Below are 13335 nucleotides of genomic sequence, written 5' to 3'. Positions count from 1 at the left end.
AGAGCCCAGCGATCACGGAATAATATTCTGTCAGTGCATACCGTATCCGGCGAGGCTACGCATGCCCCGGATGCCATAAATAGGGTGTTCCGAGACTATTATACTAAACTCTATAACTTAGACTCGGCCACCTTGGGTCCTTGTCCCCTGGATGTTTTAATTTCAGAATTCCTGCGTAGGGCCGATCTCCCTCGGCTGTTTGAATTCAACTCCTCGGAGCTGAATAAGGATATAACCGACGAGGAGATAGCTGCCATCCTGAAGAATTTATTGCGGACGCAGGGTTTTGTACACGTGTCTCGGACAAAGTACAGGACTGCGCACACAGCGTAAGAGACATGCACGGTCGCGTGTTTACGCAAAGTGCGTAAGAGTGCTGCGCTAAGTACAAATTACACAATAGTGTCTTTTAGTTCAAAGGTGGGACAGTAGCTACGCTACAATAGCACAAAACTACCCAGTTTCTAAAGCAGATTAGTATAAAACTTTTGTTTAAACTGTATTGCCTCTGGGGGTAAAGCTGCCAATCGGAATGAATTAAAAAATGTCTGTACAGAAAAACAAAGTGTATTTGAGTGAGCGAACGTAGGAGTGAGTGGATTCGAACCCAGGAATGCGGGATCCCGTCGTGTGGTACACCAAGTAAGTGGAGGCTTGGTGGCGTGAGGCAGCTGACTCACGTTAGTATAGGATTTGGAATACGTAAGTCGTGAGGAGACTTACACAGGAGCATGGTAGGGAATTGTGAATTATGAACTGTGTGACCCATGTAGTTTTTTGATACGGTCCGGCTGAGGTTTCGCAGCTTGTGATTCGATTCCAGTGGTCGTACGGCGGATAGGTAAAAAGTATCTATACGCTGTGCGATTGGACCGCACGTTTGTGGGTGCGATATATAGCGCAACTTGATATCCCTTTTACGAGCTTTTGCGTAAAATCACGGTATCATTAGCACTGTATACAGCATACGCAAGCGTGATTTGTGTATAAAAAGTGCATAGGGAGTTTTCACTGGTCTCTCTCAGGAAAATCTCCAACGACAGATACTTTACTGGAAAGGGTAAGTTATTCCTAAAAACTTCCAGTAAATATAGGTCAATTAGGGGCCCTAGGTTGGGTACATCGCCTTCGCTATCGACAGTGTATGGTAGTACTGGCCAACGTGGGCGAGAGTGGGTGGAAGCGCTCGGAGAACTTTCACCATCACCTTATATTGAGTATTTTGGTGTTTGTGGGAAAAGGCCCACAATTATGGGAGCCAGTTGCTCAACTAAGGGACGTTTAGCCAGGGTTCAGGCTGAAGAGCCGCGGCCCAAGGGGTCAGCGAGGTTTAAAAAAAAAGGAAAAAGTATTATGTGTGGGAAATATGGTCCACACGCTGAAGACTTTTTGTCTGAATGGGTACGTATGACTGACAAAGATAGGGTACCATTCCCTAAGGTGGGCAGCTTTGAACCAGAGGTACTGCAGAATGTAAGCAGTAAAATATGTCTGATAAAATCCAGAAAACAAAGGGTCAGACATACAAATTGTTTAAACTTGTGGCAGCAAGAGGGGTTGGTGAGTTTGATCCTAAGGTATTGCAGGTGGTATGTCTAACTAAAGTCATATAAGACAAGAATGGAAATATAAGAACTGTTTGAACTTGTAGCAACAATAAACAAGTAGGAAGGAAAAAAAAGAATGCAAGTACACCGCCATATGTAGATGTGGAAGCAGTTACGGCCAGCATACAAACTATAGAAAATAATAAAAAATATGAAAAATATGACTGTAACCTATATATGTACTAATGAATTTTGAAGTTTTATTTAGGAGGAGAAGGTGACCTGATTGTTTTCAGCCATTTCTCATGCACCCAGTGGAGTATCCAACCGGTAAAAGAAGAGCAGTAGCCTGCGGGGGAAGTGGCTGAGACCAGTGGAACAGGTAAGTATGGTATCATTTGTGTACATATATAGTAAAACCCAAAAATAAAACAAAAACAAAAAAATCAAGAAAGTAACGTCAGAAATGGAGAAAAATCTGTCCGCACATTAGTAAAGCGGACAGAGACAAGGTAACCCCCGGGTATTCCTTTCAGTTACCATATAAGAAATATTCATTCCCAGTAATGCCCCTAGTCAAGATGAGCTCGGAAATGTTTGTTGGACCATGTACAGACCCTTAATACGGGATGAGAAGGATTGAATGAATACTTCGCATGACCTAGAACAGAGGTTCTCAAACTCGGTCCTCGGGGGCACACACAGTGCATATTTTGCAGGTAACCCAGCAGGTGCACAGGTGTATTAATTACTCACTGACACATTTTAAAAGGTCCACAGGTGGAGCTAATTATTTCACTTGCGATTCTGTGAGGAGACCTGCAAAACATGCACTGTGTGTGCCCCCGAGGACCGAGTTTGAGAACCTCTGACCTAGAAGCTTGTTAAACTTTTTTTTGTTTTTGTCTCTTGCAGTAATAGAAAACTCTCCATCTGGATAAGATCACTGGCAAACACTAATTTGGCAAATGGGAGGTGGCTGTCTCTGTGCAAATGGACGGGCTCAATAAGGCATTGAGTGTCAGGGTGCAGACTTCTTTGCAAAATTGGAAAGGGGTCACAGTAGCTAATCTTAGATAGTGTGCTATTGAACATCACAAGAATAGTGCTAGGTGCAGAGAACAACAGGTGGAGAGGTTGAGGACGGTAAGTATACTGGCACATACAGGAAAGACCCATCAGTCCAAACCCCAGAATCCTAATGGTCAATAATATGTTACACTTGTAGGAAGGAAGGGCATTTTGCCAGAGTTTGTAGGAGTAGTAGGACACATAGTCAATACAGATCCCCTAGACAGAAAACACAAGCCACATTATTAAACACATAGACGGGACCAAGGGACATATAGTAAGGAATCATAAGCCATATAGAAAACATAGATTCGGCTAATGGGAAGAACAAAATAAATGCAACATTACCCTTTGGCAAAACTTGCCGGGGTTAAGATGGGGCCTCTAAACTTTTGCTTCTTTTTCCTAGCAGAAATGGCCCCTGGTTAACGTAATTTTGTTAGATATGATATACATATACTGTGCTCCCGCTCAGGAAATACAAAGTATGTTAGACACCCACAAAGACTAATGTCGCATCCATCACAGGTAGAGGAAATTATCTCACAGATACCGGGTTCCCTATGAACTTAGGATGGACAGGACACTGGATTGATGGCTGGGATAGTCCCAATAGCGATACGACAAACAGAGATTTTTTTTAAGGGGAGTAGACCAAGTAGAGAATAACTTCCCCGTAGTGCCCAACCCAGTGGTCAAATTTTTATAAAATCTTCACCTCTACAAACTCATCTGTCACCAACCTCTATTCTGTTTTTCTACAGTTTCCTCTTCATCTTTTGCGTTCACACAGGGTGGTACAATACATGGACCCAAGTACAGTTCAAACTCCACATGCCTAGGTCCTTCAGAGTTCTGCCCAAACCCAGTATATCTCAACAGCATGATAACACCAGTATTACTGCAGTGTGCCTTGTCATGCACAAAGGGTGGAGAATGGGAATACTGGTGAAGAGAAATTTTGTATAGACACTGATATGCCTGTTGGTGAATAGCAAACCTGACATTTTCTTTTTCATTTTCTTCTTCTTTCTCTCCTCTAGAGATGTGTTGTTTTTTTTGAGTTATGCTCATGATACTCTACATTGCAAACACACGATAGTAAATTAAAATGAAAAAAAAATTGTGCAGGCTGATGAGAGCCTACTGGTGTGCGCCAGGATTCTATTTTCATGCAGGTAAGAGAGCAATGACCTGTCTTGCTTGCTTGAGGAAGAATATTGGTAAAGCAATACCAACAGAGCCATCCCATATCCCTCCTGCAGACTGATCTTTTCAGGAAATACAAATCGACTTCGTACAGTTAACACCATTTAGGAATTATTGTTATGTATTGATAGAGATGTGCGGCTGGCACTTTTCGTGTTTTGTGTTTTGGTTTTGGTTCTAATTCCACTTTCGTGTTTTGGTTTTGGCTTGGTTTTGCCAAAACCACCCTTTCGTGTTTTGGTTTTTGGTTTTGGATCTGGATGATTTTTGGAAAAAAACATAAAAACAGCTAAAATCACAGAATTTGGGGGTAATTTTGCTCCTACTGTATTATTAACCTCAATAACATTAATTTCCACTCATTTCCAGTCTATTTTGAACACCTCACACCTCACAATATTGTTTTTAGGCCAAAAGGTTGCACCGAGGTGGCTGTATGACTAAGCTAAGCGACACAAGTGGCCGACACAAACACCTGGCCCATCTAGGAGTGGTACTGCAGTGTCAGACAGGATGGCACTTTTCAAAAACTAGGCCCCAAACAGCACCTCATGCAAAGATGTAGAAGAGGTGCAATGAGGTAGCTGTATGACTAATCCAAGCAACACAAACAATTGGCCCATCTAGGAGTGGCACTACAGTGGCAGACAGGAGGGCAGATATCCAAAAAAAAGCCCCAAACAGCACCTCATGCAAAGATGTAGAAGAGGTGCAATGAGGTAGCTGTTTGACTAAGACAAGCGTCACAAACAATTCCCACTGGAAATATACATCCAAATCACTAGAATTATACGTCCAAATCACTGGAATTATACTGAAAAATCACTGGAATTATACTGAAAAATCACTGGAATTATACGTCCAAATTACTGGAATTATACGTCCAAATTACTGGAATTATACGTCCAAATCACTGGAATTAAATGGCAAAATCACTGGAATTATACGTCCAAATCACTGGAATTAAATGGCAAAATCACTGGAATTATACTGCAAAATCACTGGAATTATACGTCCAAATCACTGGAATTATACGTCCAAATCACTGGAATTAAATGGCAAAATCACTGGAATTATACGTCCAAATCACTGGAATTAAATGGCAAAATCACTGGAATTATACTGCAAAATCACTGGAATTATACGTCCAAATCACTGGAATTAAATGGCAAATGGAGGTTGAGGACTTCCATCGTCATGTGAAGCTGAACCACTAGTCACGAGCATAGGTCAGGGCCTTAGCCGTTTCTTGCCACTCCGTGTCATAAATGGCATATTGGCAAGTTTACGTTTCTCCTCAGACCATTTAAGTTTCTGTTTTTGGGTCTTTTTACTGAACTTTGGCTTTTTGGATTTTACATGCCCTCTACTATCACATTTGGCATCGGCCTTGGCAGACGACGTTGATGGCATTTCATCGTCTCGGCCATGACTAGTGGCAGCAGATTCAGCACGAGGTGGAAGTGGATCTTGATCTTTCCCTATTTTTTGAACCTCAACATTTTTGTTCTCCATATTTTAATGCGCACAACTAAAAGGCACCTCAGGTATACAATGGAGATGGATGGATAGTATACTTATGGATGACGAGTGACTGACGACACAGAGGTAGCTACAGCCGTGGACTACCGTACTGCGTCTGCTAGTATAGATAATATACTAAATATATTACTACTGTAGGTATATAATATAATGACGGACCTGGTGGACACTGTCAGCAGACTCCTAAACTACTAGTATGAAGAAGATAGAAAAAAAAACCCCACCACAGGTAGGTAGGTATACAATTATGGACGAGCACTGACGACACAGAGATAGCCACAGCCGTGGACTACCGTACTGCGTCTGCTAGTACAGATAATATAATAAATATATTACTACTGTAGGTATATAATATAATGACGTACCTGGTGGACACTGTCAGCAGACTCCTAAACTACTAGTATGAAGAAGATAGAAAAAAAAACCCCACCACAGGTAGGTAGGTATACAATTATGGACGAGCACTGACGACACAGAGGTAGGTACAGCCGTGGCCTACCGTACTGCGTCTGCTAGTATAGATAATATAATAAATATATTACTACTGTAGGTATATAATATAATGACGGACCTGGTGGACACTGTCAGCAGACTCCTAAACTACTAGTATGAAGAAGATAGAAAAAAAAAACCACCACAGGTAGGTAGGTATACAATTATGGATGAGCACTGACGACACAGAGATAGCCACAGCCGTGGACTACCGTACTGCGTCTGCTAGTATAGATAATATAATAAATATATTACTACTGTAGGTATATAATATAATGACGGACCTGGTGGACACTGTCAGCAGACTCCTAAACTACTAGTATGAAGAAGATAGAAAAAAAAACCCCACCACAGGTAGGTAGCTATACAATTATGGACGAGCACTGACGACACAGAGGTAGGTACAGCCGTGGCCTACCGTACTGCGTCTGCTAGTATAGATAATATACTAAATATATTACTACTGTAGGTATATAATATAATGACGGACCTGGTGGACACTGTCAGCAGACTCCTAAACTACTAGTATGAAGAAGATAGAAAAAAAATACCCCACCACAGGTAGGTAGCTATACAATTATGGACGAGCACTGACGACACAGAGATAGCCACAGCCATGGACTACCGTACTGCGTCTGCTAGTATAGATAATATAATAAATATATTACTACTGTAGGTATATAATATAATGACGGACCTGGTGGACACTGTCAGCAGACTCCTAAACTACTAGTATGAAGAAGATAGAAAAAAAAACCACCACAGGTAGGTAGGTATACAATTATGGACGAGCACTGACGACACAGAGGTAGGTACAGCCGTGGCCTACCGTACTGCATCTGCTAGTATAGATAGTCTACTAAATATATTACTACTGTAGGTATATAATATAATGATGGACCTGGTGGACACTGTCAGCAGACTCCTAAACTACTAGTATGAAGAAGATAGAAAAAAAAAACCCACCACAGGTAGGTAGGTATACAATTATGGACGAGCACTGACGACACAGAGATAGCCACAGCCGTGGACTACCGTACTGCGTCTGCTAATATAGAGATGATAAAGATGATAGAGATGGAAAAAAAAATATAACACTACTGTAGGTAAATATTTATATAATATAATGAATGACGGACCTGCTGGACACTGTCAGGAGAATGCGTTTATAGAATAAAAAAAAAAAACACCACAGGAGTGTTTAACTTTTTCAGGCAGACAATATACTGGTGGTCACTGGCAGCAAAAGTGTGCACTGTACTCCTGCTATAACTGCTCCCCAGTCTCCCCCACAATTAAGCTGTGTGAGCAGTGAGCACTCAGCACAGTCAGATATACATAGATGATATATCATGCAGCACACTGAGGCTGAGCACAGATATGGTATGTGACTGTGTATCGTTTTTTTTCAGGCAGAGAACGGATTATAAATAAAACTGGTGGTCACTATCAGCAAAACTCTGCACTGTACTGAGTACTCCTAATGCTCCCCAAAATTAGTAGTAAATCAATCAACTCAAGTGTCTCTCTAATCTAATCTAAACGGAGAGGACGCCAGCCACGTCCTCTCCCTATCAATCTCAATGCACGTGTGAAAATGGCGGCGACGCGCGGCTCCTTATATAGAATCCGAGTCTCGCGAGAATCCGACAGCGGGATGATGACGTTCGGGCGCGCTCGGGTTAACCGAGCAAGGCGGGAGGATCCGAGTCTGCTCGGACCCGTGCAAAAAAGGCTGAAGTTCGGGCGGGTTCGGATTCCGAGGAACCGAACCCGCTCATCTCTAATTGGTGCGTGCACTGGTGTTTTCTCAAACTGGGTAGAGGCATTTCCTGCTGCCACGGATGCTGCTGTGTTTACCGCAAAGAAAAATTGGGCAGAAATTTGTGTGTAGATAATGGTACCCATAGAAGTAGGAGCAAAGCTTGAAATTGTACTATTGTGATCATAGATACTGCCACTAGTATTATGTAGCATTGGAACAACTCCCAGATTTTCACTCAATGAATCACCCTCTCCGAAATTTGTTTTTGTTTTGGTATTTGTGTCTTTTTTTGGGTTGTTTTTGGAAGACAACCTCATTTCATGATTGATCCGCACAATGATCAGAAATACACCAATAAGGTGATAGTACAGTACCTTATCGAGATGAGCCAGCATTTCAGAACTTGACAAAAGAACTTGAAACTGTTGATTGTTGGTATGCCAAATACTAACTGTCTTGATTATGAACCAAGAGACTGTGTGATTGTCTTACGCTCAGGTTGCCTAATAGACAGGTGGGAAGGACCATACCAAGTTTTGTTGACAGCACTATCCCAGTGAAAGTAGCTGAGAGAGAAACTTGGGTCCACGATTCCCATTGCAGGAAAGTCGGTAGTCCGGAAGGAACTCGTAAATGGAGTGAGATCGCAAAAGTATCACCAGAGACTCTGTTCCATGAAGACTGAGAGGCGGCACTGTTGAACACTACCTGAGCGTACTAAAGGATTGCAGAAAGACCAGTCATTGTAATTGATTTGTTATGAACAAGAGTTGTTTTGTTCTATTTCTCTTATCTCTCTTTCCCGCTGACAAATATTTTTTCCAGGATATTCTATTTTTGCAAGGTTTTTTATGAGGAGTCGAGTGTGGGACTGGAACTGGTTCTGGAGGAAGGAGTGATTTCCTTATAGGATCCCAGGATTAGCCGATCAGTTTGTTAAAATCAGAGAAAAATCAAAGGTCTAGTAGTTCTGAAGTTCAGAGGTAATCAGGAACAATCAGACAATGGCTATTCACACATTGCAGATAAAGAGCTTATTAATATATGTGGAAGAAAGGTTTATGAGTGGCTCTCCCTAAACTCCGAAGGTTTATGTTATTAAGGAAGGACACTACTTATAACCCTTGTTCAATTATTAAACAGACCTAGCATACGTTCCAGAAATGGAAACAATGTTCAGAAAATGATAGGAATATGTAGATCATGAAAATTTTATATGTCACTTTCACGATTTGTTTGTGTTTTCTTCATCTACCCAGCAGAACCTCAATCGAATCCAAACATCAGTGTACAAAGACGTAGGTACATGTATGTGTGAAATGTTCGTGCAAATCAGACAAGATAGGCCAAAGCACTGTCCCAGCATACTCTATAGGTTGAATGTTGTCCCACACCCAACCAGTGGTCCCGTGACCGCCGAGTGCATATAGAGGATGTCTCGTCCTCCTCCCTGTCTTTCCCAAATATAGTCAAGTGTCTGATTTGCAAAATGAATACATACTTGTGTCTAGGTCACCGATTATTGTATGAAATATTTTTTATTCTTATGTTAATAATTGATGGCAGTTATTGTTTACTGCCAAAGGGTGGACTGTCGAAGTCAAAAATATTACATAATAAGAACATACAAACTACACACATTATGAGTCGCTATACTTGCAAATACGCGCAGCGAGCACAGCAAAATATGGTAACACACGCATTTACACGGACATGCCACAGAGATGGATTTGACGCTTATTTCATACAGTACATAATTATAATAATATCAAGCGCCAGACATCATGATGATTTAAAATTATATAATGAAGTAATGTCATGTATGTGTATTATTTGAACGAAACCAGATACACCTGTCATATTTGGTATTAAAGCAACCAGATTAATGTGTAGATTCATTTGATACTTGTTATTAAGTTGTAGGACATTGCAACAAATAGTTATGATTAAATGTATGAAAGCTAAAAATTACTTTTATTAGAACAATAGATACAGGGCCGGTTCCGGGGCTTCTGGCGCCCCGGGCGGCATTAGGGGGCATGGCTTCGTACAGGGGGCATGGTCATTTACGCCCCCTGTACAGACTGAAATGATGTGCTGTGCGCGATGACGTCATCGTGCACCGCACAGTAAAGGACCTCTCCACGAAGGGAAACTAGACGCGTACGCATCCAGTTTACCTTCCCAGCGGCAGCGGGGGGGGCAGCAGCCAGCGGCAGCAGGGGGGCAGCGGGGGGCACACAGCAGCAGCTGATCTTGCCCTGGTGTGGCGCCCTCCGGACGGCGCCCTGCGCCCTCCGGAAGGTGGCGCCCCGGGCGAAAGTCCTGCTTGCCCGTGGCAAGATCCGCTACTGAATAAATATTCCAAACAGGTAGTGGACAGTAAGCTCAGGCCAGCCCCCTCAGATGTCTCCAAGGCTGAACCTGTTTAGCATATACACAGACTAGTGACTCATCATGAATGAGAAAGTCCCCTCCCCCAAAAACTAGATAAAACATTGCTGATCACACAGGAGTCAGTTGCTGATCGGTCCCAGACGATGATGGAGTGCCTGCATGATTTTACAGAGAGGGAGAGAGTGATATGGAGAAACAAATTTATATAACTTAAGGATAATGGTATTGTATGCTGGCCTGTAATTGTAACTGTATGTATTAACTGCTTACTGTATAAATTGTAATCATTATAATTATGTGTATATTGTACATTGTGATATATTGAATACATATCCTTTTAATAACAAATATATACATCAATGAGCTTTGGAACTCAGATAATGTGTGGGTGTATTGTTTTATCTTATGGGATGCAGTGTTTTTCGATGTACAGCGCACATTCATGGCAAATGGTAATAAGATGTGCAGGCGTCTACAATATATATTAGGGCGGGCATTTTAAATATTTGTAAGGAAACGATTTGGCATTCACAAAGGATACGCTCTCACACAGTAAGGTGAGGTAGGTGTGGCAGTAAGGATACCCTCTCACACAGTGAGGTGATGTAGGTGTGGCAGTAAGGATACCCTCTCACATAGTGAGGTGAGGTAGGTGTGGCAGTAAGGATACCCTCTCACACAGTGAGGTGATGTAGGTGTGGCGGTAAGGATACCCTCTCACATAGTGACGTGAGGTGAGGTTGACGTGGTGGTAAGGATACCCTTTCACACAGGTGAGGTAGGTGTGGCAGTAAGGATACCCTCTCACACAGTGAGGTGATGTAGGTGTGGCAGTAAGGATACCCTCTCACATAGTGACGTGCGATGAGGTGAGGTAGGAGTCACCCGTCTTGAGTACCTATGGCATTATTTAAAATACTTTACTTTAAGAGAACTACATTTGTCCCAAGTCTTGCATGCCCCCTCATATAACACAGTTACATGCTGGAAACTGACAATTGCTTGTGGCTTTTGGTTCAATCCATGGCCTGCATTCCTATTCCCACCAATCTCCAAGTCTCATGATCACTTTTAGTGACTTTCACCATACAGTAGTTTCACATCCAACCAGGTTAGATTCTGCCCCTAATACATGCACTCTATCATCAACATCACCTACCAAGAGAAAAATGTGCTAACTGGGCCACCCTCACTGCAGCATCTGTGCAATGAGCTGCAGCTGCCAATGAGAAGAATGTTATTTCTTCGAACTAGAAACAAGAAAGAAGTGGCTGCACAATGGGGGTCATTCCGAGTTGATTGCTCGCTAGCAACTTTTTGCAGCGGAGCGATCATCTCATCCACAGCTAAACTGCACATGCGTATGCACCGCAATGCGCAGGTGCGTCGTACGAGTACAAAGCGGTTAGTTGCTGAGCGATGGATTTAACAAAGAATCCATTCGCACAGCCGGACGCATGGTGATTGACAGGAAGAGGGCGTTCATGGGTGTCAACAGACCCTTTTTTAGGGAGTGGTTGGAAAAACGCAGGCGTGTCCAGGCGTTTGCAGGGCGGGTGTCTGACGTCAAATCTGAACCAGACACGCTAAAATGATCGCTAGGGCTGAGTAAGTCTACAGCTACTTAGAAACTGCACAAAATGTTTTCGGCCTGCTCGGCAGCACACGCGTTCGCACACTTGCAAAGCGAAAATACACTCCTCCATAGGCGGCGACTATTTGATCGCAAGCCAGCAAAAAGTTGCTAGCGAGTGATCATCTCGGAATGACCCTCAATTTACATTGCACTATAAATACAATGCACTACGTAAAATATATTCAATGTTTAATATAACAATTAGGGGAACATTTACTAAGCAGTGATAAGAGCGGAGAAGTGAGCCAGTGGAGAAATTTCCCCATCAACCAAGCAGCAGCTCTGTATCATTTTATAGTATGCAAATTATAGATGTTACTTCAGTGCTGATTGGTTGCCATGGGTAACTTCTCCACTGGCTCACTTATCCGCTCTTATCACTGCTTAGTAAATGTACCCCACAGGACAATATGTATTTACACACACACACACACACACACACACACACACACACACACACACACACACACACACACAAGTATTAAAAGCATATGTAACTAATCACAGAATCTCTATAGAAGGGATATCTCGCTGAGAATAACTAGTAAAAAAAATGTTCCGTATAGGAATATAACCTAGAATATATTCCTATACATCTTTACTAGCTATTCTCAGCGAGATATCCATTACACTAAGATTCTATAGAGAATATGGCCCTCATTCCGAGTTGTTCGCTCAGTAATTTTCTTCGCATTGCAGCGATTTTCCGCTAATTGCGCATGCGCAATGTCCGCACTGCGACTGCGCCAAGGAAATTTGCTATGCAGTTAGGTATTTTACTCACGGCATTACAAGGTTTTTTCTTCGTTCTGGTGATCGTAATGTGATTGACAGGAAGTGGGTGTTTCTGGGCGGAAACTGGACGTTTTATGGGTGTGTGTGAAAAAACGCTGCCGTTTCTGGGAAAAACACGGGAGTGTCTGAAGAAACGGGGGAGTGTCTGGGCGAATGCTGGGTGTGTTTGTGACGTCAAACCAGAACGAAACTGACTGAACTGATCGCAGTTGCAGAGTAAGTCTGGAGCTACTCAGAAACTGCTAAGAAGTGTCTATTCGCAATTCTGCTAATCTTTCGTTCGCAATTTTACTATGCTAAGATTCACTCCCAGTAGGCGGCGGCATAGCGTGTGCAAAGCTGCTAAAAGCAGCTTGCGAGCGAACAACTCGGAATGACCACTTATGTTATTAATTAGGGGTAAATTTACTAAATCTTCTAAAACAGAGAATTGGTGATGTTGCCCATATCAACCAATCAGATGCTGTCTATCATTTCTCTGTTGCCTTTTAGAAAATTATAGACAGCATCTGATTGGTTGCTATTGACAACATCACCAATTCTCTGTTTTAGAAGCTTTAGTAAATGTATCCCTTTGTTACATATGCTTTTAGTACATTTTTGTGTGTATAAATACATATGGTCCTAATTGTTATGTTAAATATTTAATATATGTAACATCTCCTAACAGGCTAAAAATTGCTCATAATGCTAAAAGCTGGGGAGATGTACAGATGTAGCCGTGCTCATTGTGGCTACATCTTGCTGTGATTGCGCGTGCACATCTGACATGTATGTGCCCCATCCGCATGAACGGGATCTGCAATTGACGCAGCTCGGCACAGTTAGGCACAGCCGTGCCTCCCCGCGCCAACAGTGCATGTTTAGCGCAGATGTAGCCA

General features: G+C 42.4%; 1 long non-coding RNA gene across 3 annotated transcripts in view; it reads right to left on the bottom strand.

Moving 5' to 3' along the window:
• Positions 1-13335, bottom strand: part of LOC134928873 (uncharacterized) — a 110916-nt gene that overhangs the window by 44337 nt on the left and 53244 nt on the right. The window contains exon 4 of one of the 3 annotated variants that reach the window (XR_010178087.1): positions 9211-10178. The exons of 1 other annotated variant lie outside the window; for it this stretch is intronic. This is a non-coding gene — a long non-coding RNA (uncharacterized LOC134928873). Of the gene's footprint in view, positions 1-9210; positions 10179-10743; positions 10922-13335 lie in introns of those variants that run through there. One more of the 3 variants, XR_010178089.1, reaches the window with a different exon arrangement.

This window comes from Pseudophryne corroboree, chromosome 5, assembly GCF_028390025.1.
Source record: "Pseudophryne corroboree isolate aPseCor3 chromosome 5, aPseCor3.hap2, whole genome shotgun sequence".
Classification (NCBI taxonomy): Eukaryota; Metazoa; Chordata; class Amphibia; order Anura; family Myobatrachidae; genus Pseudophryne; species Pseudophryne corroboree.
Note: the sequence above shows the minus strand (reverse complement) of the source record. Positions and strands in the feature narration are given on the sequence as shown.